General features: G+C 37.5%; 1 long non-coding RNA gene across 3 annotated transcripts; it reads right to left on the minus strand.

Moving 5' to 3' along the window:
- Positions 1-3,327, minus strand: LOC141572731 (uncharacterized). Of its 3 annotated transcripts, XR_012498172.1 has the most exons (4): positions 3,221-3,320; positions 2,551-2,912; positions 2,285-2,408; positions 1-1,878 (listed from the first exon to the last, which is right to left on the minus strand). It is a non-coding gene; the product is annotated as an uncharacterized LOC141572731 (long non-coding RNA). The 3 variants fall into 3 exon arrangements; XR_012498171.1 differs by lacking the exon at positions 2,551-2,912 and having other exon boundaries at positions 3,221-3,327; XR_012498170.1 differs by having other exon boundaries at positions 2,551-3,322.
- Positions 3,328-5,844: the final 2,517 nt, after the last annotated feature.

Here is a 5,844-nt window from a genome sequence, read left to right on the forward strand (position 1 = left end):
TATTACATTACTTTCTTTCCCATACCCCTCAATGCTTAGAGCTCCTGCAATCATCCCACACCTACCCTGCCACCCGATTATTTCCATTTTTGTTACTCAACAGTTAAAGATTGTGGCAGGCACAGAAATGCTAAACCAAGAGGGGGGTTCTCATGGAGAAATGCTTCAGCATCATAGTTTTCAGAAAATAAGTCTGAAGGTACTCTGCACTCTTCTCCAAATGTTGTTGAGGAATCCCCAGTTGTCCACAGTGTTGACCCAGTAATGAATCTTTACTGCGACCTTTCCTCGATAGCTTCCTGTCTCACGCTCCCTACTCCCTCATTGCCTCCTGGGAGCACCTCCCAAATAATGTCCCACAGCTCATGTCATTGTCTCAGGCTTCACTTTGGAAAAAGCCAATCTAATACATAGATAGATCTCATATCCATCAACAAATAACATTTGCTTAATTACTAAGAAAAAAACATAAAAGAAACTGTTAGGACACCAATTTCAAGGGAGGGCTACTCATGTTGCTAATTATGGATCAATTAAGGGACTGTTATTTTTTCTTCTGATGGATTTTTGATGACTAGTTTCCAAGGGAAAAAAAAGTTCTTGGGAGATGTTTTTACGTAAGGTTGCTCTAAGTCTCTTTGTACCTAGGTAAGAAAACTCTCCTGCCTCACAGCAAAAGTATCACAAAGGAGATAGGAACAAGGGAACATTTCTTTTCTTTTTCTTTCTTTCTTTTTTTTTTTTTTTACTCTGTGCTATGGAATGTGGTATTTGTAGAGAAATGCTTACTGATAAACTCATATTTTATTTCCTTATTTTTCTTATTTATTAAAAACTATGGGGGCCAGCCCGGTGGCTCAGGTGGTTAGAGCTCCATGCTCCTAACTCCGAAGGCTGCAGGTTGGATTCCCACATGGGCCAGTGGGTTCTCAACCACAAGTTTGCCGGTTCAACTCCTCAAGTCCCGCAAGGGATGGTGGGCAACACCCCCTGCAACTAAGATTGAACAGGGCACCTTGAGCTGAGCTGCCGCTGAACTCCTGGATGGCTCAGTTGGTTGGAGCGCATCCTCTCAACCACAAGGTTGCTGGTTCGACTCCCACAAGGGATGGTGGGCTGTGCCCCCTGCAACTAGAAAACAGCAATTGGACCTGGAGCTGAGCTGCGCCCTCCACAACTAAGACTGAAAGGACAACAACTTGAAGCTGAACGGCACCCTCCACAATTAAGATTGAAAGGACAACAACTTGACTTGGAAAAAAGTCCTGAAAGCACCAAAAAAAAAACACCTATGAACATTATAAAAATAATCCCATTGGTATTTTAAATGTTAATTGTAGTAATTTCAAATACAAGTTTATAAAAACTGCTTTTGTCCACAATTGACGATGTAATGTGTTGTAAACTTCCAATCAACATTTTAACATTCATTCTTTCCACAGGTCAAACATGATAAATTGGCATTTAAAATTTGTCAAAAATCATGCTTTTCAGTATGTAATTTAATAAGCTATGTAGATTAATATACTATTTGTAAATGGTAAATGATAAAAAATTATCCATATAGTATGATTGTATCAAAACAAACTTTATGGTATAGTCTTCATGTGTTATATAATTTTAAAAAGTGCTAAGAAGATATAATCAACCACCTTAAAATCAATAAAAATCATGAAAAAGTCTAGGAGCTGTAGTCATAATATACAGTTTGAATCAGGAAATTATTGCTTCCATAAGTCAGAATGGTTGACTAGCAGCAATTCTATAGGGTCTAGCTTATTAGTATTATATTAAAGTAATAATGCAAAACAAAAAATACCGTTAAAGGGGCTTCCGAGTCAGGAAAATTCGCCAAATGCTCAAATAGAAAAGTCTGTTCTTTACAAAGGAAGAAGAAAGCAAATTCTAATGCTTATCTTGTATATCTTGAAAGATTCAACAAAATCTGCATAATGTCTAAACTTATTAGCAGAGAACCAAAGACTTCACATCCTTACAGCAGGTTGGGTAATTTTTAGGTTTTGTTTCCCATCACTTCCCACCCAAACATTTCATAATGAATCCAGAATATAGAGACTAAGTTCTGGAATCCCCTAAACTCTCCATGTTTAGAGTTCTCTCCCTACCCCATCTACTGATTTCTTACTTATTCTTTCAAACATAATTCAAATAGTCTTCCTCTCTGGCATGCTTTCTATACCTTCAGCTGGAGTAACTTCTTCCTCTTCAGAGATTCCACAAGACTCTGTATTTAATGCTTACCTCTGTAATCTGTTTCACCTACCTGTCATTGAGCCAGGTAAACAAGGACAAAACAAACATTTCTCAACAACAGTGAACCTCATCTTTTCATCACCTTTTGTTCAGCCAAGTCAAAGATAGATTTAATAAAGAAAAAGCTTAGATACCTGCAAAAAAAAAAAAAAAAAAAGCATATTTACAGTATTTAGAAACATGGAAAGGAATGTATATGGATAACCTATGAAGAAAGTCAATGAGCTTTGTTTTAAAATTGTGAAGTTTTGGTTTCTGTGGATAGTATGTGTATACCTAGTCTTTGCACACAAGCAGGTCTGTAAGTCAACAACTTGTGGAGTGCTCTCTCAGTAAAAGTTGTTCTGGTGCAGTTAACTATCTTCTGGGAGTTTTGAATTCTCATGAGTCCAAAATTAAATTAATCATTTCCGAATAATTGGCCAGTATGTGTGAAATGATTTGCACAAATGGATATAGAAAATTCAATAAAGTAAAGGAGAAAAGAACTGTAATTTTGTGATGCTTACGATATGCCAGACGCTATGCTAAGTTTGTTCCACACGTTCATGCGTTTCGTCCTCTGAGAACAGGCTACTACATCTGCTAGTGTCAGGAGGGGGAGAATCCCCCCTTCTACCCTTCTTTACTTCTTACTGCTGGAACAATAATTAAATAATAAAATTGATACAAGACGAGATTAACAGGAGAAAAAGATTAATACATGCACACGAGAGAATCACAATATGATGTTCAGAGCATAAAATGAGGTTCAAAAAACTGATAGAGCTAGGCACCTTCTTACACTTTTTAGATAAAAGAATGATAAAGTCCTTTGAAATAAATGGGACAGTAAAAGTTGGTGCTTTTGAGAAAGCATTCTAAGCAAGTTTTGGGCTTATGTAATATACTAGTAAAGGCGTTTGTTTATACAGACTTTTTCGACTCAAGATTTTATAACTCTTACGATGAGGTTGTCTGTCAGCCCTCAGCAGCGGGAAGGGTGCCTAGCCCATGGAGATTTATTTCTTGCATTTAGAAAGACACAGGAGAGTCCTCCTGCTCAAATGATTTTAATTCAAAGTCATCAATATAAGGAGGAGGTTTTCGGAACCTCCAATTTATAGTCAAATTGAACAGAAGTTGGGGGTAAACCCTACTTTTGATTGGCATCTGAAGTGGGGTGGGAACAGTCCTGTGGGACTGAGCCCTTCATCTGGGGTGGGGGTGGGTGTGCTGAGTTCAATTGTAGGACAATTGTAGGACATCCAGCTGGCATCCAGCTTTCTTTCCCCTTCCCTTTGGATACTTTATGTTCTTTCCCCCCCCCCCCCCCCCCCCCCCCCCCGTGTTTGGTTGGGAGCTCTGAATGGCCACCCTCTGTACCCTGTTGCTCTGGGGCAGAGTCCCTGTCTGTGAGGGCCACTTTTTTCTCATCCAGTAGCTGTTGTCTCATGGAAATACGCATGACCACATGCTCGCCCTCCTATCTGCTTGATCTACAGGTTAATTTATTGTCCACCCTTTTTCCTGCTCTCACCAGAAGTGCAGGTGAGATTTTAAAGTCTGCATTGAATATAATAGCAGTCATCATAGTTCTGAAAAAAAGAAAAAGAGAGCGAGAATTACTGAGTGTGGGGAAAATCCTCCACACATTTAGTGAGTAGAAGTGAAGGGTTCTGTGTAAACAAGGGGACACAACAGGTGGAAAAGTAAGTTTTTCCTTTATACATACTTTTACTGATCTCCTCTTCATGAAGCATTAAGTTCCATATTTTGCATTGTTGTGAATCTAGGAATACTTTTAATTACCTTAGGCAATAAAGAAATCAATTTTTACAATAATTTTTGTTACTTTTACTTTGAATTTGACTTTGATTTTATTACATGTCAAAATTGCAATATCCAGAATCTGACCCATATGACAAGTTTACTAGTATTTCCAGGAAGTAAGCTATTTGTGCAAGAATTGAAAGACTCCAATTTGCTTCAAGGCATGGATATGTTTAAATAGACCAAATGGAAGAAATGTATGTAGAGTTAATAGGATAGAATATCAATAGGAACCCCAAAACATATCTCTGGTGTAAGAATAAGTGCTTAGTATTTTCTACATACGTAGTATTTTTTTATTTCATAATATCCTATATATTTTCAATTTAGCCTAGGTTTTAGAAGTTAAAATTCACTAGTTCCATCATCTATCCAATAATAAAGAATTCTTTAAAATAGCATACCGAAATATAAACAATCTTAAGTGTTGATTTAAATAACATTTAACATAAGGTTATTTAAATTTGTACTAAAAACAGTCACTCAGAATACTGAGCATCATGACTGCGTCACAAGCAGTGCTGCAGACTCTCGGATTAGCATGATGAGCAGGATGGACAATATTCTTTCATGAAGCTAATACCCATGAGAGGGAAATAACAATAAAGATTAAGACAAATTAAGAAATAAGATGGTGATTTTAGACCACAATAAGGACAATGAATGAAATAAAACAGGCCAATGAGACAGGGAATAACAGGAAGTGGGAAGGCTTGATTGACAAGGAAAGGCCCCTCTGAGATGTGACACTGACTGAGCCCAAATGGTGAGAAGGTGTCAGCCAGATCCAGATTTAGGTGAACATAATATCAGATGTAAGGATGCTTGTCCCTTGCATAGACCTTTAACTCCAATGCAAATTTATAAAAACATACAAATAAAATTGTATAGCAAATAAACATAAATTCATAAATCTAACTTCATGTTTGGTTGAAACTGTGTGGTCAGCAGTGTAACTACTTACGCTTTGTTAAATGCAGGTCTTTCTGAGTTTGGCTTGCCTACAAGGAGAGGGCAATGTGATGTCTCAATTCTACCAGCACTTTTGTCTCTTTATACAAATGTGAAACATGTGTTCTAACAAAATGCAGTGATAATATCCAGGCTGGGCTTAGTGTAAACAGTCATTTACCTATTAAGCTCGCCTGTATTCGTGTCTCATTTGTCTACGACAGTTACAGAAGTTTGGGATTGTGACATTAATGTAAACATAGCTCCTCATATCCCTCTGCCTACCTGCCTACATAGGAGCGTGCTCAAGGCTGAGAGGGTAGGTGAAGGTTCCTCATTAGCCCTCACCCACTGTGGTAGAACACGCTTTCCATGCGCATGTGCAATGCACTCAGCTAAAATTGCGTAACTAAATAATGCAAAGCTATTGCTGTATAATGGGAATAAATAACTTACTTTAACATGTCATCTTCAACCCTTTGATATGCTATTTTCAGAAAAATTTAAAAGACAGAAGAATAATGAAGATGCCATTTTTTGAATTTTTTTCAAACTACGCATTCTGGTTCAGGGATCAGAAATGAATTATAGTGTTAATCTGTTTAAAAAAAACAATTTTGGTTAGACAAAAATGTGTTCTTCTTTTCTCCCACCTAACAAACAACTCACAAAAACAGATTTTTGAGATGTGTATTTCAATGGCTACCAAATTGTTAGCTAACTCTAGTTGGCCAAATATCTTAGACGAGCCCTGTTTCTACCCCATGCCTGACAGAAGCTGGCCCCATCTCATTCTGACAGTGCTAA

The sequence above is a fragment of the Rhinolophus sinicus genome, linkage group LG07, assembly GCF_036562045.2.
Source record: "Rhinolophus sinicus isolate RSC01 linkage group LG07, ASM3656204v1, whole genome shotgun sequence".
In the NCBI taxonomy this organism is placed as follows: Eukaryota; Metazoa; Chordata; class Mammalia; order Chiroptera; family Rhinolophidae; genus Rhinolophus; species Rhinolophus sinicus.